The 23,792-nt window shown below is 44.0% G+C and overlaps 1 protein-coding gene across 20 annotated transcripts in view; it reads right to left on the reverse strand.

Annotated features, from left to right (window-relative positions):
* The window catches only part of NFASC (neurofascin), a 198,440-nt gene that overhangs the window by 129,163 nt on the left and 45,485 nt on the right, over positions 1-23,792 (reverse strand). For all 20 annotated transcript variants that reach the window (XM_075064860.1, XM_075064861.1, XM_032792475.2 and 17 more), the window contains exon 2: positions 4,734-4,805. The gene's annotated coding sequence lies outside the window, so the exon portion shown is untranslated. The remainder of the gene's footprint in view (positions 1-4,733; positions 4,806-23,792) is intronic.

The raw sequence follows: 23,792 nt of genomic DNA on the forward strand, positions 1-23,792 counted from the left end.
GGGGAGTACCTTCCGGTTTGTTGTAGACAGGAATTCTGGGATACCTCTTAATACCCTGGAGGCCAATAACAGCGCTGGTGAGTGTCCACACCTGATGAGCAGCGCTGCATCACCAGCGCTGGATTCGCTACACCCGTAGCAGACCAGGAGTACAGCCAGCGCTGCAGCCAGGGAGTTGCAGCACTGGCTGAGCTTTGTAAGTGTGGACACCGAGTAAGTTGCAGCGCTGTAACCCCCTCACCAGCGCTGCAACTTGCAAGTGTAGCCAAGCCCTAAGCCAGCCCTGGTTTGATAGTGACTGAAAGTTGTGACTTTCCAGTGGCCTTTGCGTGAAAAGAATTTGGTGGATCTTAGTCCAATTTACAATAGATTAGAAGACAGCCCACGCCATAAAGATCGCGTGCACAACTGGCATTAATTGCTCCTCCACAACCCTGCACTGTTGCAGTCTCAGCAGAGATGCAAAGGACTGATGAGATCATGGAGATGGAGCTCCCTTCTTTGACCATTTAAAGACATCTGAGACATATAGGCAGGACAGCATGCAGATAATTTACTCTGCTGCTGCCATACTCTGTGGATGGACAGAGGCCTTTCCTGTCCAGGACTGGCAATCTGGCACCTTTCATCAGCACTATATAGAAGGGAAACGCCCTCACAACGTGGAGCTAACAGCGGGATTCAAAACCCATCACCTCCACCGAAAAGCTGTTAATGTTTGTGTGCACACTCCCCTTGTTCGCCCCACCTCAAGAGGTAGCAGCATCTGTCATCTGGTGATTAGCAGATTGCTAATCACACACTGCAATTGCTATCAACAGCCGTTGTTACACAATTCACACAGTGAGTGCTTTGGAAAAGCCGGCTTTCTCCTTCTGGACTCGCATGCTGGTTCACTTCATCTCCCTGTATAGATTTGCCCTCTCAAGGAGAGCACACGGGGCCCTGTAGGATTTGCAGCAAGCAGCAGATAATCACAGGCAAAGCCAATAGAAGCAACACCCAGAGAGAGGCAACATGCTCTAGTACACCAATTCTACAGTACTGGGAACCACAGACTGAGTTCTAACTCTGACTCACTAGGTGACCAGGAGTGAGTCACATCCTCGCTCTCTGCCTGAGTTTCCCCAACTGTAAATTGGGGATAATAGCTGTCTTATGTGATGCTTAATTCATTCCTATCCAGGAAGTGCTATTAGATGCTTAGATGGAAGTTGCTAGGGAAAGGCGAAGTATTGTCAAATCGTATCCACCAATGCAGAAAACTCCACCCAAATCCAGCCCTGATGAAAAAGAGGATGTTACAGTTAGAGGAGAATTATAGTTCTCTTTACTCGCTGCATTTGCTATTCTTGTGATGCTCCTGTATAGCAGGTATCACCATCCCCATATTATATATGGCTAAACAGTGCCCAGATACTATGTTAATACCCCAAGACAGGCAAACTAATGCAGAGATGTTGAGCCTGCTTTTCCAGTGGTGGTGATTGCTCACAATTCCGTTTCAAAGCAATGGGAACTGCAAGTGCTCATCACCTCCAAATATCAGGCTCTCGGTGACTTGCTGAAGGCCCACGTCATCATCACTCCAACAAGGCATTAGGCTCCAGCCTTACGCCTATGTGACCGACAGGATCCCACACAACATGCGTTCATAGGAACCAGCAAGCCAGAATGCCACTGTACATTCCCTATGCACAATCCTATAAGACTCCAGCATCAGCAAGGCTACAACTGAGACTCAGGGCTTGTCTACACAAAATAATTAGACTGCAGCAAGCTGGGGTGTGAATCTACCCCACGCTAGCCAGCTGTTTGGGTAGATCAGTGGCTCTCAACCTTTCCAGATCACTAACCATTTCAGGAGTCTGATTTGTCTTGTGTACCCCAAGTTTCATCTCACTTAAAAACGACTTGCTTACAAAATCAGACATAAAAATACAAAAAAAAGTGTCACAGCACAGTAGTACTGAAACATTGCTAACTTTCTCACTTTCATCATATAATTATAAAATAAATCAATTGGACTATACATATTGTACTTACATTTCAGCATATAGTACATAGAGCAGTATAAACAAGTCATTGTCTGTATGAAATTTTAGTTTGTATTGATTTCGCTAAGGCTACATAAAAAGTATGTTGTAAAACTAGGCAGATATCTGGATGAGTTGATGTACCCCCTGGAAGACCTCTGCGTACCACTGGTTGAGAACCACCGGTGTAGTCCCCACTGATGCAGGTTAACAGTTTGTTAGAGTGCTTTGATGTAGTTCCTCTTTGAAATGGGATTAGCTCAAAGTGTTCTAGCCAATGCACATTACCAGGGTCCACACAGACAGTTAGACCATGGCAGGCTAGTGTGGGACAGAGTCATACCCCAGCTTGCTGTAGTCTAATTGTTCATGTAGACAAGCCCTAAATTCCCAAACTTCCCAGATCACGTGAAGTGATCGCCCATAGGCCACGTTGCTTTTCATACTGGCAATAATGATGGCTTCTCTGCAAATGAGGAGAGAGTTTGTCACCAAAGTCAGGTCTTCTCTGTGTGCCCCATGAAGTATTTACATTCTCCTGCACGTGATGTCACGTAGGTTAAATTGCATCTGCTCAGCTGTATCACAGCAGCCTGTGACAAGATGTAACATGTCACAAATATACAGGCCCTGACACAGAGTGAGGTTTCCCCTCTGCTCAGAGGGAAAAGGTTAATGAAGCAAAATTGCATGAGCTGCAGTGTGTGGATGCCCAGGGGTTAAAATTCCCCTGACTACTCATAAACCAGGAAATTACTTGGTGACTAATTGAATTCCACTGTTCTTTATACTTACAGCTTCCAGGAAAGTTGCAAACATAAGGTTCTGACTACTAGTGATCAGTAAATATCCCAGGGCACTGTCTTTAGGAGAAGGAGTGTTAACCTTTGTGTCCCAGTCAGATTTAATCTCAGGAAGCTACAGCATCAACCCAAATTGCACTTTCAAGTGGATATTTACTTCTGCACCTCCTGTTCCTGTGCACTGCTAAACAATTACTATATTTGACCCCAAATTATTTCACCTGCTGCAAATGGGTACTGAGGGTTTTAGTTAAGGTTTGAAGTAATATAAGATGATTCGATGGCATTTGGTTATTAATAATATTTTTCTGCTATTGTTATACTTTATTTTGTATGACCTGGGAGGATCGTTTAAGTAATTCACTCACAACAAGGGCAGATCCTCTCACTTCGTTCAAGAAACAGGCTGTGACTCGAGTATCAGACCAGAGACTCATAAAATTAAATCTTGACCCCACTGATATCAACAAAAGTCCAGATGAGACCAAGATTTCATCCATAGATTCCACAGCAATAAAGAACCATTTTTGATCATAGAGTCTGACCTTCTGTATAACATAGGCCACCAATGACTACCCAGCGATTCTCACATCATGCTTAATATTCTGTGGTTCGGTGACAGCATACATTTTAGAAAAGCATCCAATTGTGATTTATAATTTAAAATATTGGCGAACCAACCACGTCCTTTGGTGAAAGAATCGGACATCTGCTATCAAAGCATACCATTAATTCGATTGTCAATGTCTTTTTTTTTTTTAAATCATGCCACATAAAGCATAAGTAGGGCTCAAACGCAGGGCTAGAAATTAACCTTTTTCTGAAGAAGTGAAAGACTAATCCAGATGGATTATTTATTTCAACCAAGGGCATTCTGATACAACTGAAGCTGATCTGATCTGCTGTGCCACTGCCTGAAGGTGATGTTGCTTTCCAGACACTGAAACTGACACATGGAATGCATGCCGCTTGCTGACTCTCCTGTGTTCGTGTCTGGACAGCAGCAGCTCTGGGTAGAAGCACCCAAGTCAAAAGATGCTCAAGTCGGGTTAGCTGGGGATACATTTATTCTCGGTATTTGTCCACATCAAAGCTGACCAATCCCAGATTTGGATCTCTGCACCAGAGTTTCCAATTCTGTTAAAGATCCAGACACGCTTAATTAAGATAGGAAGCAAGCTGGGTAAATATTAAACTGATTTACTGAGCTTTTTCTTTGGCCGATGGAATAAGTTAATTAAGTTATCATAGACTGTTCTTGAATTCGGTAAGCAGCTAAACACGCTTTTCACCAAGGTAATGCAATTATTTCAGTACTGTTTTCACAAACCAGGAAAGAGAGGGGAATAAGGCACACAGACAATCAAAGTAGCTCTGGAATCATTACCTTAGTCCCCACATTTTTCATTGTCTTTAATTGGACAGAGACTCAAGTCACTAAATTTAGATCCAAATGCAAAGCGAGAACACCTCCAGGATCAGGACTGTTCAAGATCTGAGGTTTTCATTGTGCTGTTGATATAACGCTGGGGGAATCATCTGTAAAATTCAGATCTGGAATCGTATTTCTTTTTGGAGAGCTAGTGAGAGTCATTGGTGAGCGTGTGTTACAGGTCCTCCTGTTTGTGCCAATCCTCACAGGATACGAGTTGTTCAAATCCCCCTGAACTGTCTCTCTTTAGCTGTAGACACTCATGCATTAGTCCTGGAAGTCCCTGGTTCAATCCGGGATGTGCCGACTGTCACACTAGGACTGGGGGGTTTGGTTTGGACAACAGCCATAGCCACAGTTAGTCTTGTGCCCAGAGTTAGCTTCTCTAGTTTGTTAACCAGTATGAAGTTCAATTCAAACTAACTTGGTTATGATTGAAATCAGCAAGGTGCTGTGTCTTACCTTAACACTGTATCCTTGGTCTCTTAAATACTTGTCGCTTGTCTTAAAGATTTCAGGTGACTATCATTCAGCCTATGGAAAATGGGGTTGGGGTAGGGAACACAAAAATCAGAATGAATTAACTGTTTGTAAAGAATCTGTATATTGCCTTTTATAAGTTGTCTAAGAGTTCTCTAGAATTTTTAAGCCATGATTTTTAAAAGCAACTAGTGATTTACGATGCCCAAACTCAGACAACTTAAAGGGGCTAAATTTTCAGAGGGTGCAGAACACCCCCGACCATCTCCCGCCCCCGCCCCAAAATCAGGACCCCCTTCAACAGGTGTTTCTGGTTAGGCATCACAAAGCTGAGACACTTGAAAAAAAATCACTAGTTACAACTGAAAATCTTGGCTTTAGCCTCTTGATCTCCATCACATTTTAACGAGAGTCACATTATTTCTACATTATTGCAAAACATCAAGGCAAATTTTCAGAAGGTAAAATTCTGCTCTCAGTTTCATCAGTGCAAGTCCAGAATAAATATTTGATGTTTTGCCTTGGGTTAAAATAATGCTTTTTAAGCATGTCAGTTGAAGAGTCTTCTCTGGAATATTTCCCCTCTTGGGATCTGAGATTTTGGGGCAGCTTTTATGTAACTGCACAATTGGATTGTTTTTCCTGAGAAGACTTTTTTTTTTTTAAAATTAGTTTCTCAAACAGCAAGCATTTGACACAGTAAAGAGTGGATGGAGTTAGATGGGAGATGCAAATCTGGAGTAACTGAGAGCAGAATTTGACTCCCAAAACAGAAACCATGTAAAATGGACAAACTTTACAAAGATTTAACATTAGCATCTTTGCTTCACAGAGCATAGAACATACACGTCAAAAAAGCAACCTTAAGAAGATGTGATGCACACCTCCCTCTACAGCTGGCTCTAAATCATGGGATCACAGATACAACAGATAGGTTTTGTCAATTAGATAATGCACTTTTTCTCCCTTAGGATTGTTCCCTACAGTACATTTATTAGTATTTTGTCCAGATGAGGTGTAAAAGTCCCAAGCAATGAAGAGTCCAGTACTTCCCATAGCAGATTACTTCACAGCCTAATCCTTCTCACTGCCAGGATTTCCCACCTCTCATTCAGTCTAAATTTCCCCTTTCCCATTCCTCCTTGTACCAAGCTAAACAATCCCATCTCCTGCAATACCCTTCAAGTATTTATATAAATTCATGCTCTCCTCATCCCCAGTGATTTTAATTACGGTTTAGGCAAAATGCACATATTTTGTTCCTTTAACCTCTCGTCAAAATCAATCCATTCAGTACCCTGATAATTTTGTTGTTTTTCTCTCAACTCCTTTCCAGTTGGTCAGTGTTCTTCTCACAAACCGAAGCACAGAACTGAGTGCAATATTCCAGATGTGGTCACACCACAGCTGTATGAAGCAAACTTCCTCCCACTGCCCTGGGTGGTGGTCTTTGAATACACGCTGCCCAGAACTGCATTTACCCTCAGCTCTCATGACATGCCATGTTTTTTTTAAAACTCCAGGAAGAAATAAGCCAAGAGGACTCGTTGCTAAGTTGTTAAGAGTGTACATAGTTCCTCCACAAAGCCCTTATGACCAAAACTGGAACACACAGAGAGACTGATGTTATGGCTCAGTAGGGTAGTTCCAGATACCATATCACTTAATCATCTTTTGGACAGCATCACATTCCCCTGTTTGTACAGCTAGGAAAACAAGTTGCCTCTAGACTCATTCCAGTCACATAATGGCATTAAGCTACAAACCATCAACAGACCTCAGAGAAGTCTTTCTTACAGACATATTTAAAAGCATGATCTTAACCTGTACAAACAGCCATACTGGGTCAGACCAATGGTCCATCTAGCCCAGCATCTTCTCTTCTGACAGCAGCCAATGTCAGGTTCCCCACAGGGAATGAACAGAACAGGTAATCATCAAGTGATCCATCCCCTGTCACCCATTCCCAGCTTCTGGCAAACAGAGGCTAGGGACACCATCCCTGCTCATCCTGGCTAATAGCCATTGATGGACCTATCTCCCCTGAACTTATCTAGCTCTTTTTTGAACCCTGTTATCGTCTTGGCCTTCATAACATCCTCTGGCAAAGAGTTCCAGTGGTAAAGCCTCAATTACGTACCACTGTCTTCAAAGAGAACCTGCTTTTAGTCTCACCTTCCTTCATGGAAGATATCCAGATATAACTTCTGCTGGGGTCTGAATGTGAGCTATTAGAAGCCTCATCCTTTCCCAACTCAAGTACATAATAAAAAGGTCATATTCATTGAATGATTACCAGCTAAGAATCACCAGCTGCTGAGCTCACTTGTGTAACAAAATGCTGGAGGGGAAAGAAAGATGCAGGAACTTTTATATCCACAATTTGTGATTGTGAAATCACAGTCATAAGGGAAAACATCCAAGAACAATGTTTGTCTGTACCAGAGGAGTCAAATTTCCGGCAACATAAATGAAACCAGAGGCCAAATCTGCTCTTGCAATTACATCAGTATGAATTCATGTTAACTTCACTGGAGTCAATGGAGTCATTCCCACTGCATAGGTGAGAGTCTGGAATAACTCCACTGAAGTCAGCTGAGTTGGTCCCATTACGCTGGTGTATCACAGCAGAATTAAGCACAATGGGTGTAGTGAGAGCCACCAGCTGCATTTTATTTGTGAAACAGGCAGGTAACAATGAAGGAGAGGTTGGTGAAAACCCAACACCTCCTTCTCACACACCCAAATCTCTTAACATCTTTCCCTTGGAACAGGAAGCAGCCCTCTGCACTCGGTTTAAAGCACATACTTCCGTTCCTGGGCCCTCACCAGAGGATTCGGGCTTTAACTTTTCTGTGCAGCAAGGCATGCACCTTATCAACATGGGACAGAAACCACAGCCAGGCTGAGTAAGAACCAATAGTCTCAGGCAACTCACCAGACAGGAGGAAAGGGTCAGCAGGAGGTTTTGTGTTGGAAATAAGCTCGTGTCACTGATCGTGCTGAGCCAAGAAGTTAAGAAAGCCAAGTATGGAGCACAGGGACAGGTTTCTATGTTGTACTAAGAAGGGGAAAAAAACAACAACGTGGGGGACATTTACCCCATCGGCAGACGGCTCAGCTCAAGGCCCAATGCTTCTAACCCATTTGAGACCTGCACTGAGTACCTGCTCTTGAGGGAGATTGCCTGAGACAGGTCACAGTTACAAACCAAATAGGGACCTCTGAATTTGGCTCTAAGGGCTTAAGCAGGCTATCTGGCCCTGTGTGTGCTTCATTTAACTGTCTCCATCCTACTTCCCTTCTTCAGAGAGAGAGAGAGAATGGCCAGGGAATGGGACTCAGTAATACCTTAAAGGGAGGGGGAAGTGCTATTTGATAAATGAGTGTATCCTCTTCCCAAATGGAGAGCTGAGCTGTGAGAGGGCAATATTCTGAGGGCCAACGCTTCCATCCTCCTGTCCATCAACAAGTGCCCGTAGCCAGGGTCAGCAGAGGTGGCTCCTGCAACAACGGGGAAGGTGAAAGGAAGCCTCTTTGCCCCCAAAGCCACTGAATGGCAGCAGATCTATTGCAGGGTTGCTAAAGCGGTAACTTAAGGTCTACGATGGGAAGGAGGGTGGAGTGAGAGTGGAATCCACCTATCTTACAAACATGTAAAATATACACCAGCTGGAGCCCCAGGTCCCCCTCCTGCCCTGCCTTCCTCAGCCCCGTTGCACATGGGCACTCACAAAGCTCCTTGTGGGGCTGTCCTCTGCAGACATCTCATTCCCTACGCCGTACATTGGAAAAGGTTTGGGGTCACCTATGGGTACAAGGGAGCAAGCAGGAGCCTGCCCTGAGGAAGGAAGAAGAGGGAGCAGAAATAGGAAAGTCACACCAGCTGCCGTGACTAGCTCAGAGAAACAATCAACAGTCTCACCAAGAAAATACTTCTTTGTGTCCTCAAAGGGCTGAAAGAACAAAGCAGGATTTGTGGTTTCTCACTCCCCTGCAGGAATTCACAGTCTGGGATATTCTAGTGACATTTTTCTACGAGAATTTAATTATCGGTCATATCCAAAATGCAGCAAGCAAAAAACCACCACCATGTGCATACATTGGCACAAGCACTGGGATGGCTCAAGGCGGTAACATTAAAGAGATCCATATGTCTGAGCCAGAGAATCACAGGAGTTGCCAGTTGTGTCTTGACTGCAGAGCTAGCCTGTGCTACAGCCCAGGTGTTGCCCCTAACCCTCCTTCCATGCACATACAAAAACCGCTAACCTGGTCTTGAGGGTGATTTAAACCAGTGGGTCCCAAAGCTTTTGCTAAGGTGACCTGCCAACTGCATTGTGTCTTTTTTTGCCATTCACTATAACATATATGCACCCTCTGCCCCGGCACCACACCCCAAACTTTGGCGAGGTGGAGAGGGGAAGACCCAGGGAATGAGGGGAAAGAGAGGCACAGGGATTGGAGAGCAAGCCCACAGTGGTGGCTCCTGTCCCATAGGGCTGGCCCTAGCTCAAGGCATCGCAACTTGGCATGCAGTGTCATGGCATCACTCAGGTTTGGCCCAGCCACCTCTCAAAGTGTGATATCAGCAGGACCCATTCATGGTGAATGACTTTACAGAGTGCCCCAGTTGAATGCATGGCTAAGAACCATCAAATAGCCTGCTAGAAATCAAGCCAAGGCAAGCAGAGCATCATTGTAGATGCAGCCGCACAGATAAGGCTTTGCAATAGGAGTGCTCCAGCAGGACTGGCCTAGCCTAGCCTAACTGGGCAGTGATGGCACTGAGTCCAAGTTTAAGACTGAAGGACTCATCAGATCTAGTCTGACCTCTCGGGTATCACAGGCCACCAGCACTGCCTAGCACCTGCGCACTAACCCAGAAACCAAAATTAGACCCAATGTGCTCAACAACTTCATAATTTAAAAACACAGAATATACTTTTTTTCCCCTTTTTAACATGTAAGGTTGCAGGAGCTGCTGGACGTTCGGATTCAGATACTTCTCCAGAAAGGAGGTATTTCTTCAGCAATGTATCAATCTCTTTTTTAACAAGATGTTTTGCAGATTGCTAGCCACCTCCTGATCCTTATACATAGTCTATATGTTTTCCACCTTTTATCACATTCAACAGCATGGCAGCTTGGACCAGCACAGTTTGAGCCTGGACAAACCACAAGGCCTTTGTTGCAGTCAGCATAAGTACTACATAAAATCCCATCTCCAACAGTTCTAGCAATAAACTGACCCACTAACTGTGGTGCCCTGGGAGAATCCAACAGCAATGCAGATAGTTCTCTAAATTGTCTGCATGCTCACTACTGTCCCACAGAGGTCAGAGGCAGGGCCGGTGCAAGGATGTTTTGCGCCCTAGGCGAAACTTCCACCTTGCACACACACACCCCGCACCTGCCCTGAGGTGCCCCCCCTGGCGGCAGCTCCCTCCCTCCACCTTGAGGCGCCCCCCTTGTGGCAGCTCCCCACCCCGCAACCTCAGGCACCCCATCCCCTGCCCCAGCTCACCTCCGCTTGGACTCCTCCCCGAGCACCCCATGGCGGCTTCCCTTCCCCCGCCTCCCAGGCTTGCGGCGCCAATCAGCTTAGGTGCCGCAAGCCTGGGAGGCGGGAGAAGGGAAGCCGCCATGGGGTGCTTGGGGAGGCGGGGCAGGGGTGAGCTGGGGCAGGGAGTTCCCCTGCATGACACCCCCCCACCTTACTTGCTGCAGGCAGCGCTCCCCTGCCCCAGCTCCCTCCACCTAAATGCCGGCGGTGACCGGGGCAGCCGAAAATCCAGCTGCTGCGGTCGCCACCGAAGAAAATGGTGCCTCCCAAATGCCAGCACCCTAAATGGTTGTACCGGCCCTGGTCAGAGGAGAGCTGAGATATCATTTCCCTGTGACTACCCTTCCCCTCTAATGCCAATATTTCTGCCAACATGGACATGCCCACAGATGGCAGAGATCTGACAGTCACATGCCCAGAGGCGCTGACTCCGATTTCCCCAGGGCTGCTGGACCCCTGCTCCACCACAGGCCCCGCCCCCACTCCACTCTTTCCCCCAAGCTCCCACCTCCGCCCCACCTCTTCTCATCCTATTCTGCCTTTTCCTGCCCCTGCTCCTCTCCCGTCACCAGTGCCTCCTGCACACCATTGAACAGCTGATCGTGGAGGGCGGGAGGCGCTGTCAGGGCAGGGCAGGGAGGCATGGGGGTGGAGGGGAAGGAGCTGATCTCCAGGGCTGTCGGTGGGTGCTGAGCACCCACTATTTTTTTCCATGGGTGCTCCAGCCCCAGAGCACCCACAGAGTTGGCACCTATGCACATGCCCATAGATAGATCTTTGCTCTTGGTATCCTTCATTCCCGACCCTGGTCTCTAAGTTCTTCTCAGTCTTTTCACTTCACTCCACCCATTTTAATCACGCTATTCCAAAACCCAGTGTCCAGAACTATCTTCCTGTACTTCTCTGCACCTTCAGACCCATCTCAAGCAGGCTTCCCAGGCTCTTTACCTCATCCTTCCTCTCCTGAAGCAGTCTTTTGTTTGACTTGTCTTTACTTTGGGTCTGATTCTGCAACATACCATCTGCTCCATGTGAGGTGATAGCTAGCACTGGCTCCCGCTGAAGTTGAGAGCTTTCAGCATCTTGCAGAACCAGGTCTTTATATTCTGGACTCTTTGGAGCAGGGAACAGACATCACTGAGGGGAATATGTATCCCAGGAAGAGTTGTGGGTATTAGGCCTACAGTTCCCTCTTGGACCAGATCAAAATTCTCAGGTCACTGCTGACAGAGAACATCTGTTTGGTAGTCACCCTTGTCTATTACAGGCAGACCACCATAAGCCCAAATCTGGACCTCTGGGGGTCTCTCTCCTGTGTGCTATTTCCAACTCCTCAGATAATATGCCTTGGAGCTCTCTAATTAGATGGAAGGAAAAAGTGTCACCAACAAGATGGCAACGTGACCGCTGTTTATTGATTTAGTAAGTGATCTGTATTTAGTGACACATCCCTTTGCCACAGTCCAGATGAGGGTCCCCAGGCTGTTGTCATTGTAATTTCACAGAAAGCTGGCAAGAGGTACCTAACTGCCAGATGCCATGTCTGTCTTCAGCACGCAGGATGGACATTAGCCCCGCTAGGTGAGGTTTCAGTAACCCCAGCTGTGTACAATGAGGCTATTATACACCATAATGGTCTGTTCAGCATTAGCCAGTAACCTTGTGAGTCAATTTCACTAAGAAGATTCAATGTACATGATTAAGCCACTCCATCCTTCCCGAAGACAATCTTCAAACACATTTTGTTTCCATGCACTACAAAACCCCTTTGACATTTAATTTCAAACCCCAGGCACTTAAAGAGCAGTGACAATGCAAAGGAACATTGAAACTGACATTTCATCCCTGAGCTATCTGATGTGCAACCTTTAGACAACACTGCAATACACAGAAGGAGGAAGAAAAATATGGGACAATTAATGAAAAACTTAAGGAGAGTCAAATGACAAGGCTGTAAGACCTCCTGCATCATCTACTCTATGTCCTTTAACAACACCGACTCTCTTCTATGCTACCTCTCTCTGGGGCTGGCTTTCCTTGCCAGATGCATGCATAGCTGCTAATGATGTTGAGGATATTTGTGGAAAAGAGTTTAGATCTAGTCTACTATTGAACACTTCTAAGAAATAGATACTCAGTATCCTCCCTTAGCACATTACACCACTGTGTAACTGACCTTACTGTTAGGAAATTTTAGTTTAAATAATTTTGCTCCTCTACAATCCTTTTTAAAATTCAAAAATAGCCTGTAGCCTCACAATAGCCCAGTTAAAAGGCATTTATTCCTGTTTTACAGATGGGGAAACTCAGGTACAGAAAGGCTAAAGCCTAATTTATTTATTTATAAAGTGACTAATTTTGGGTGTTCAACTTTAGACACTTAGGTCTGATTTTCAGAGATTCTCTCACTCACTTCAAGTGGAGATGGAGATGTTTGGCACTTCTGAGAGATCAGGCCCATTGTGTCTCCAGCTGGGCACTCAGAAACCGAGGTAACCAAATTTAGAGGCCACTTCTGAAAATGTGGGTCCATGCAAAGTTAAAGCAAATTAGTGGTAGAACTGGAATTAAAACCCAGGAGTTCTGAGTAGCTGATCTGACACTCTACCTGCTCTATCACACTGCCTTGCTGCAAAAGGTTGCAATTGTGTACATCATGTTTTCACTTGTAGCTTCAGGCCATTCCCTCGTTACACCACTCCTAAATAATTTACTCCTGTTGTATTATTTCTTCCTAAATCTTTATACAGGTTCAACTCCTTACTTGTCTTTTATTCAATCCTTAAGGCAAAGCTTCCAAATCCTGAGAGGTACTAAGCACCCACAGCTCTGTTCAAGTTAACAGGAGTTAATGGTACTCAGCACCACTCAAGATTTGGCCCGCTGACTTCAGAGAGAGTTAGGATTTCAGGTTCGATGCATGCTGGTTGCCATCACATCATCGCTCTTCCCTTAGAACTGGATATGAACCCAATGGAGTCAATAGAAAGACTCCTCACCCTTAGGGGATTTGGACTAGATTCTAATTTCAGTTATACCAGTATCAGAGTTACTCCTGATTTACAATACTGTGAAAAATATAAGAATCTCACAATCTGGCTACACATTACATTGTAAAGCCCCCTCAATACTCATGCTCTGAGCCTTTTATAATTCTTTTACATCTCACTTTACATTCACTCCCATTTATCAATGTCTTTTTCTAGTCAAGCAATAAAAACCTGAACTACCTACGAAAATATATTTCAGTGTGTAGGTTTGCGTTTCTCTCTCTCATCTGTACTCTATTCCAAAATATATTACTTGTTTTAGCTCCAAATATACCAGCCTCCCCTTCTCCACTCACACTGCTATGATTTCACTGGGTATGCCTGTAAGTTTTTGAAAGAAATGCGAGCTCATCAACCACCATGCAGGTTGATGACATGTGCAAGTGAGTGGGCAAAACTGACATGTGAAGGTGCCACGTCCCAGAGCCAATTTACAGTGATGAGTAATGATGCACCTGATCCAACCCAGAGTAGACAGTGCCAAACAACTCTGCCTGCTGCCACTGTTGAAACCAAGATTTATGTAAGTCTTCGCCCTAGGCACATTAAGGAAAGAATTTATCATTGAAGCCTCATATATTTTTATTGTATTCTTCATTTTGAGTCACTGTCCTCTCTCTTCAAACAGTCTGTCCTCCAAATCTGGCTTCTCTGGATGGAGCTACAGTTCTGCTAGCTTGGAAGAGAAATTATTCCATGCTCAGTTACCCTAACATAAACCTCTAGTTACTCTGTGGCAGAGCAAAATGGTGGCTCCTGGGGTGGACGCACTGGTGCCTGCACCGATCTTTGAAATGCCAGGATGAAGAGAGGGGTTCAAGCTTCAGGGTGATGATTAAATTTCCCATACAAGAAGCCCAGTGTTGGGGTTAGGAAGAGGTGAAGCACTTACTCTGATGCTGCCAGTGGGAGTTTTCCTATAAGTCAGTGCTGCTAAAGGTCAGGTTACATAGCCCATCCCCCCTCACCCGTTCGGTTAAAGAACTGGACTTAAAACAGTTAAACTTTTTTTTCCCCTTGCTGTAGGTTGTAAAATATTCCCATCGGCCCACGAGCTGCAGTTAGCACACAAAGCATGGAATAGTTTTCCTCCCAAGCCTCACTGACTGTAAATCTTCACTAAAGATCGAGGATTGAAGATGAGGAAAGCCAGTTCATTAGGATATGTCTATATGTACAGCGCTGCAGCTGGACTGATACCTCTGCGCCACTGCAGCTCCTTTGGGGAAGATGCTCTATGCCGATGGAAAAAAGCTCTCCCATTGGCATAAAAACCCCCACCTCTGCAAGCGGCATAAGCTATGTCAGCAGGAGAAGCTCTCCCATATACATCATGCTGTGCACACAAACACTTATGTTGGTGTAACTTATGTCACCTAGGAGGATGGAATACTCAACATGCCCGAGCAACGCAAGTTTTGCCAACATAAGTCTATATGTCTACACTACAGACCACGATAGGTAAAGATAACATAAAAGAAAAGGTGCTTTGTGGGTACCCCAAATGCCTGTTTGTTGCATCTTTCCACACCTCACTAACAGTGTACAATGAAGCTCTGGTACATAAAGACTCATTGTTACAAAGTCATGAATAAAAACAAAACCTAAAAATGTGTTTGAGAAGAGGTGGCGTAGTCTAGTGGTTAGAGGAAATGACTGGGAGCCAGGAAGTGCTGAATCTGCACTTGATGATTACCTCTTCTGTTCATTTTCTTCAAATCACATCAGCTCTGGCAGGGATATTGTCAGATTTTCCAAGGTAAACAGGCATGGAACTAGCCAGTATGTGTATTAGAGATGAGTCATAGCACCGCAAGAAAGCATTGGAGGTGACTCCATCTGAGTCAGTACTGAACCCAGTGCTAATTGGCACTATGCTACGAAACAATGTCCTATGGATGGGATATACAAACCAAGGTCCCAAACATTGGGTATCATTAAATCTCCCACAGCAACAATCCAGAATAGTCCTAGCATCCTGACCAAATTCCACTTCAAAGACTCCCTTAAAACTTCCCCTGCAGTTTAGATTGAACACAATATTTTTCCCTCTCTGGTCAGAATTCTTGGAAGAACTCAACTTCTCAGTTAGGCAAAATACAGGCCAAATTTTAAGAAGAGCTTAGTACACTCTATACTAAGCTCTTTTGAATATCTGGTCTCATACTTCCAAACTCTTGACCTTTAGCAGGACTAGTAAATCATATACAGATGTAGGACAGGTTCCACCATGACTCATAATTAAAGCTGTATGATTTCTCATAGTTTTTTGGAAAAGGTTGAGTTCTTGGTTGGATTTTATTTCATTTTTTGGCATCATTTTGCAAAACAGGCTGTCTTGTTTGTAAAACCTTCACAAAACTACTGTCTTCATATTGAAAAATATGCAACATTTCAAAATTGCACATGGTTATTTAGAATGAATTTTGATACAAAAGTGTTGACTTGGGTTTCAAAATAAGATCATTTTGGGTAGTCCTCTTTTCAACAAACATGCATATAAAGCAAAATGTTGGGCCACAGAGTTGGGACACTTTTTTAAAAAAAAATAAGCAAATCCCTTGATTTTTTTTTTTAAGGTTATCCAGTTTTCAGCGTACCTCTGTAACAGATATTCCACTAATCCGTATGTCTTGTGAACCTTAATAAATTAACCAAGTAGCATATGCACCAGGGCAATGCTTTCAGCTGTCACGCTTGCAGATTTAGGCTGGGGTTTTCAAAAGCTGTCTAAGGGAATTAGGCTTGCAATTCCTTTTGAAAGCCAATGGGATTTGGGAGCCTAAATCTTTTAGGCACTTCTTAAAGTCTGTGCTTCATGGTCTTAAGAATTTTAATAATTCAAGCATGCATTTAAAAGACAGCTACATTAAATCATCATCTCCCCACAGTTATATTCACAGCCCGTTTATTAAACCCCGTCAAAGAACAAAGAGAATTGGGGAGGGAGAACACCAACTTCACTTGCTACATCTTAAAAAACTACTGAGGGGAGAGAAATCATTTCTGCCTTCCAGCCCTGTTAATATGGTCTTGCTGCTCACAAGCTTAAAAAAAAGAGAAAGAAAAAAAAAATCAAGGCAATGCAAGTATGACATTATGCAGAGCTCTATTCTAAACCCCTGGGAAGGAAGAAGCCACAAGTTTGACCATTCGTGGGTTGGAGTTGATTCCCCTCTGGCTATGTCCCTGCATTCAATATGGATATCCTGTTTGGTACTAGAATTTTTAAGCTTTAATTTCAAGTCAGGAGTTTCATGGTCCTCTGGGTGTCCACTCAGTTGGTACAAGGGGCTTCCGTTAACAAGATTAGAATGTGTCTGACGTAGCACATGAGAATGTTTTTCTGATAATACAGAAATAAGCTCATACTCCCAGCAAGAGGCATACACAGCGACTTGTGTAGTAACGAGCTGAAGGTTTCTCCTAGGCAGAGTCTTAGAAGATTGTAACTTTTACTTTTAGTTTCTTAGATCAAGGAACTAAGAGTAGGATGGAGGGAAATAAAGCTGCCCTCATAGGTCACTGGCCTGATTTTCAGAACTGCTGAGCATCTACAAATCTCATTTTAGTCAATGGGAAATGGAGGTGCTCAGCACCCTTTGAAAAATCAGGCCCTATAAATTTGTACTAAAGAATCATCATGGAAATTGACAAGTGCTACCACTATAGGGCCTGCTCTTGCAAGGTGCTGAGCATCATTCAAATGGGAGTGGCAGGCTCAGAGGTTTTCAGAGAAGTTGTTCAGCATCTCTCCAGGATTAGGCCTAAAATGTGTTCTGGGACTTGAGGTACATCAGAATTTGGTCTCTAATTAGTGCTTTCTGTAGCGATGGCATAAAGTGCCAGTTCCCAGTTATTCTACAACACAGTAATAACAGAGCTGCTCAGTTTCTTGATTACTGTGGCTGTGCATTATGTTAGACGGGCAATCCCTTTTTCAAAATGATCGCAATGTAGAAAGAGTATTGATTCCTTGTTGAATGGTACCATTGACTCTTAAATCACCTACCCCACAAAACAGTGGGCTGATTATGGAGCGGATGCTTGCAACATATTTTTCCAATATTTAAAATTCCTGAAATTATTAGGTGGGAAATAGATTTCAGTTTTAATACAATGGGATTTCAACAAGGACTTTGCCCAAACAGACTAGGATCGGACCTGATTTTCAGACGCACGATAAGGCCCCAATCATGTGCCCATCAACTCTGGCAGGGATATTGTCAGATTTTCTAAGGTAAACAGGCACAGAACTAATTGAGTAAGGGTTACACAAGTTTAAGACCAGATTTTGTTTCTAGCACTCTTACTCCTGACCAGCAGTACCTAACTCTATGGGTAACTACACTAGCTTCAATGGAACTACTTGTGGAGTAACATACTAGAAGTGTGGCAGAATTGGGCCCCTGGAGACAGCTTAATATATGCATGATATTTTGTTTATTTGAAAAACCACATTTGGTTTTATGATCTTGTAAATTACAAACAGCTGGTATTTTGACTGCTTACTAGTGTCTGAGATTATAAATTCTCATTATCCTTGGGACAAAGTGCATAAAACCCCCCCCTCACTGTCAGGTCCCAGCACAGAAAAGATTTGGCACACTATTATTTGAAAATGACTTAAAGCATGCAATTAGCTTGAGAACAAATATCTATTCAAGGTAGTAACCTTAGGATCCTTTAAGTGGCTTCTAAATATGGGTCATGTGACAGTTGGATGTTTAACAGTTGCAAAAATCTCACTCCCTCTCAAGAATGCATACAATTCTCATAATATTTGCATTCTTGTCACTGCTCTCCGTTTACAGAGCCAGTCAAGAACGAGAGACATTCATAACTCTACTTTGCACTGTTCAAGCCTCTTCCAGCTGAGCATCTCAAAAAATTGTACAAACATTACAAATTCAGCTTTACAATAGCCCTTTGAGAGTATTCCTCTCCCCATTTTACACATGTGGAAACTGAGGTACAGAGAGGTGAAGTGACTTGGCTCCACGGTGCACAGGAAGAATCAGTAGAGAGTTGGGAATAAAAAATAAAAATAAAAACACCACACACACAGCTCTTGTAGCTCTCAATTCTCTACAGTACTCACTGGACATCTCCTTCCTGGTTGTTGGGTTTAGTGTACAGGTGCTGGGCATGAGAGCACGTACTTGATAACCCAGTTCACCATAAAGCAAGTGCATGACATGGCTTCCTTAAGTACAATGCTCTGTCAATGTATGTCTGTTCTGGCTAGTATCTCTAATCAACTATCAGATCTATTAGTCCTCTAACATTTCTTCTTACCCAACTGTGTGTAGCTCACAGTCCATTACAACTTCTGTCCTCTGCAGCAAGGGCATTTTGAAAGCTGATGACTGAAATATTTAGACAGACCAGTATCCTTAAAACCTCATTAAATGATGAGACAAAGACACTGATTTCTTACTTACAAGAGATGTTTCTGACAATGTGAAACCCAAAGAGAAAGCCTCTTTGAGGCTCCAGTCTGGTGGACAAGTTGTACCACTTGGGAAGCAGGAAAGTTGGTGGGGTGAGATGATGGGGGCTAAAAAGAATATAGGGAGGGTGACTGTGCCCTTCAACATGACTGGGGGACTTTACCATTTTTCCTGAAGAAGAAACCTGACCAGAGCAGTGAGGATGCAATCAAAGAAGTTAATGTAAGGGCCTTTTATTGCACTGAAGTTCTGATCAGCTTCCTAAATGAGCAATTGCGTCTTCCTCCCCACCTGCTCTTCCATTCTGAAGGGAACACAGATCGTCATGGCTACTGAACTTTTTGTTACCTTCTCACAGGAGACGGCTTAGATGTCTAAGTCTGCAGTACATAGGCACTTTGAAGCCCCAGGCTGATACTGCAGAAGGGTCAACTCAGCCCTTTATCTTGAGGTAGGTAAGTGGAAGTTCCCCATGGAGATGATCAGTCAGATACTTCAGTGGGGCCCAATTCTAGCCTCACATACAGTGTTTTTACACTGGCATAACCATTTTCTTCAATGCAATTTACTCCTGATTTGCACCAGTGTGAGATCAGAATCAGGCTCTGGGAGATAAGCTTCATGGAGTTTCCTGTCTTGTAGGTGGGGAGGGCTAACCTGTACAGGTGACAGTTTGGCCCATAGATTGGAAAGGTCTTTCTTATCCTTTGGGATGAAGGGTGATATATAAAGAGAAGCTATTTATCAATGCAACACAGCTGTCTTACCATGTGCTGTTGAGGCAACATAACCTGTCAGATAACGCACTGGGCCGGAAGTAGGAGACCTATTCCTGGTGCCGTCATTGGTCTGCTATTTGATTTTGGAAGCCGTTTCACCTCTCTGCCACTGCTTCCCATCCCATCTTTTGTCTGTCTGGTGTATTTAGATTGTAAACTCTCTGGGACAGGACCTGTCTCACTGTATGTAAACACAGTGCCTAGCACACGGGGGCCTACACACTGCTCACATTTAATACCAGAATACCAAAGAGCTTTACCCAAGAAAGGTAAAAGGAATCACCCCTACATGAAGCCATGGAGATCATGGGGTGAGGGACAGGTCAGTGGTTTAAGCATTGGCCTGCTAAACCCAGGGCCATGAGTTCAATCCTTGAGGGGGTCACTTAGGGATCTGGGGCAAAAATCTGCCTGGGGATTGGTCCTGCTTTGAGCAGGGAGTTGTACTAGATGGTCTCCTGAGATCCCTTCCAACCCTGACATTCTATGAGTCTATGTTAGAAATATTCTTCCAGCTAAGTGCATCTGTCTCTTTCTCACACACATCCCACCACCAGGCAGGAGCCTGGCGGAACAGTGTGTTAACAAGATCAGCACTGTGAACCAGACATGCTGTAAGATTAAATCATAGCAGCATTTTATCCATCCCTCATTTACTCTAAATGAACAGGTTTCCACCATCAAGGTCTTGGTGTGGCTTGAGAAATACAAGAGGGATATTAGCATTGAGATCACTGTTTAAAGCCAAGACTGTGGGTTTGTTGGTGGAGGGAAGAAAATGTGCAGCTGGTAACCTGGATGCTTCCACAAAAGCTGAAACCAGTTTCCTTTTCACAGGGATGTCTGTGACACACAGTGAACCAGCTTTGGTCCTGACTTAAGTGGATGCAACAATAACTAAAGTCATTCAGGGTTGCACCAGTCAATGCCACAGCTGAATCAGGCAGAGTAATTTCATTTGTAGCAATGATTACAGTTCCGTTTTGCAAAGTTATCACCATTCAAACCTTGCTTGGCAAACATGCAGACCCCATTTGCGGTAACAGTATCCTCAGCTGTTCGGTTTGTTCTGTTGGGACCATGGTCGTTCCATGTAGCCATAGCAACCAGCATTTATGCACAGAAATTCCCATGTGAACAAATCGGGGGGTTGAATTCAGACACTACTTCAAAAATTACTCATGAAAAATTAGTCAGAGCTGTGTCTCTGCCCCCAGCAATGCAAGGAAATTGCCAAGTGGGAGACTTTCCCTTTTATTTCCTCTTTGCAAAAGGTGTTAATTGCAAGAGAGGGAAGGGTGTCATTTACTGGAATTTTCATTCTGACGTGCCAATTTCAGACCATGGTTCTACTTAAAAACTTCTTGTTGGAAAAAATACACACTGGTGGGGACACAGAGCAGTTGGCACAGACCAGCCATCTACCACTGCTCTTAGACATCTTGTATTCCTCTAAATTCAGCTCACATTACAATTTAAGCAAAACTAAAGTATTAGTATAAGGGGATTCTTTTGATACTGCTGGTTGAAAATACAGTAGAACGTCAGAGGTATGAACACCTTGGGAATAAAGGCTGTTTGTAACTCTGAAGAAAACATTATGGTTGTTTACAACTGAATATTGATTTAATACAGCAAAAGAAAAATGCTGCTTTTAATTTAAATGAAACATGCAAAGAAAAAGTTTCCCTATTTTGTCCAATCTTTTTTTTTTAAGTCCCTTTTTTTAGTACAGTACTTTACATTTAATACAGTACTGTACCGGTATTTGCCCCTTTTTGGGTGGGGGGTCTCTCTGCTGCTGCCTGATGTGTATTTCCAATTCCAAATGAGGTGTGTGGTTGACTGGTCAGTTCATAACTCCAGTGTCCGTAACTCCGAGGTTCAACTGTAGATCCTGTTGTTCCCACTTGCCTTTGGATTTAATCATGCAGCCAGTCTCACCTTGAGCCCAGACCTGCACTAAGGAGAACACGTTCATGTTGCATCCCTTCCCCCACTCTTTGTATTTTAAAAAAAAACAAAACATAAAAACACTTAAGGCCTCATCTTATAAACGTTTGTCAGTCGTTTCTTTGAGTTTGTCTACACTACCCACCAGATCATCGGGTAGGGATCAATCTCTTGGGGATCGATGTATCATGTCTCGTCTAGACGTGATACGTCGATCCCCAAACTCGCTCCCCGTCGACTCCAAGGTGAGAGGCAGAAGCAGAGTCGACGGGGAAGCGGCAGCCATCGATCCCGTGCTGCAAAGACGCAAAGTAAGTCAATCTAAGATGTGTCGACTTCAGCTATGCTATTCTCGTAGCTGAAGTTGCGTATCTTAGATCGATTCCCCCCAGGGTAGACCAGGCCTTAAAATCAATGGAGCCACTTCAGAAGCATGGTAACACTATAACTGCTTGGGTATGAGACTCCACTACCAGCTGGGTTCTCAAGTTAGAACACTGTGGTAGCTTAAAAGGAACACACCAGTACATACACCATAAGACTATGGGCCAGGTTTACAAATGTATTCAGGCACCTACCCACATTTTCGGTGCCTACGCACCTTTGTAAATCTGGCCTTGTATAAACAGTCATGTCTGTTCACTCACCATTGGACTTCCCCTCCACTGCTTGCTGGGTTGTGGGTGGGTGTAGTGTGAGAGAAAGGCAGAGGGATAGGAATTGAAAGAGTATTCTTTTGAGTGGACAGTGCTGCTGGTCTCCAGCCTTAGGGGACGCAAGTGGCTAGGGTAACCAGATAGCAAGGGTGAAAAATCGGGACGGGGTGGGAGGGTAACAGACATCTATATAAGAAAAAGCCCCAAATATCAGGATTGTCCCTATAAAAATCGGGACATCTGGTCACCCTACAGGTGACTGTGCTTACTCTGTACTCAAGTCCGAGCTAATCAAGGCCTTTGGTTCCCAATGAAATGGGTGCTAGATAGTTTCATTACAGCGGTGTCTCAAGAGATGAGACAGGCATGGAAAAACCAACAAGATTTGTACTGAATGCTGCTTTGAAATCCCTGTAGCACACAATGCAATTCCTGGGGAGTTTATTACATAGGTAGGGTGACCAGACAGCAGATGTGAAAAATCGGGATGGGTGTGTGTGCGTGTGCGTGTAATAGAAGCCTATATAAGAAAAAGACCACAAAATCAAGACTGTCCCTACAAAATCAGTACATCTGGTCATCCTGTACATAGCTAACAGTTACACCTCAGCCAGTTCATGCTAATAATTTTCAGTGCAGTTTCATGCTAATTTAGCCACAAAGCAAAACATGTAGAAATACACTCACCGTACCCCAGATCCCAGAGGTATGGTCAGCTCCATATTAGCTCCAATTCACTTTTATTTCCCCTCCATCAATATTTGTTCATAATACACTAATGGGTCATTACTGAGAAACAGGCACGGTTGCTGTCTACTATGCCCTTTTCAACCACTCATCTTTAACTAGCTGTCTAGATATTAAGTGTGACTAATGACTTGTTGCATCTTCTCTACAGCTGCTCAGCATGGAACCCAGGAAAGGTATAATTTAGAACTGCTTTCAAAACATCGGAACTGCAACATGCAATTACAAGTCAGGGGAGAAAAAAACGTGTGGGTGAAAGACATCAGGACAACTTGAGAAAGAGCACAAAAGCCTCATCAACACTATAGCGTCACACACACACGCACACCCCCCGCCCCAGCACCTCCTATGAGAAACAACTGGCCTAGGTTTTCAGAAGTCTTTTGTCGGGGGTCTCAGTTTTTAAGTGAGAGATGTTTCAGAAAACTAGGCCTCCTTCAAGGTCTCTCAAGCATTATTTTCCAAAAACAATGAGCATTTGACTTCTGGAAGAAGAGGCTCCTTTAAGGTGTTTCAGATTGAGACACCCAAAAGTTACTAGTCACTGTTGAAAATGTTAAACATTATTGTTGCTAAAAGGGTTCTAGCAAGATTTCCCTGACCAGTGCAAAAAGTCTTTTGGGATGGTTTAGATTTTGGCCTGGTCTACACTACGCGTGTAAACCGATTTTAGCAGCGTTAAACCGATTTAACGCTGTACCCGTCCACACTACGAGGCCCTTTATAGCGATATAAAGGGCTCTTTAAATCAGTTTCTGTACTCCTCCCCAACGAGAGGAGTACCGCTAAAATCGGTATTACCATATCGGATTAGGGTTAGTGTGCCCGCAAATCGAC

This window comes from Chelonoidis abingdonii, chromosome 4 (genome assembly GCF_003597395.2).
Source record: "Chelonoidis abingdonii isolate Lonesome George chromosome 4, CheloAbing_2.0, whole genome shotgun sequence".
In the NCBI taxonomy this organism is placed as follows: Eukaryota; Metazoa; Chordata; order Testudines; family Testudinidae; genus Chelonoidis; species Chelonoidis abingdonii.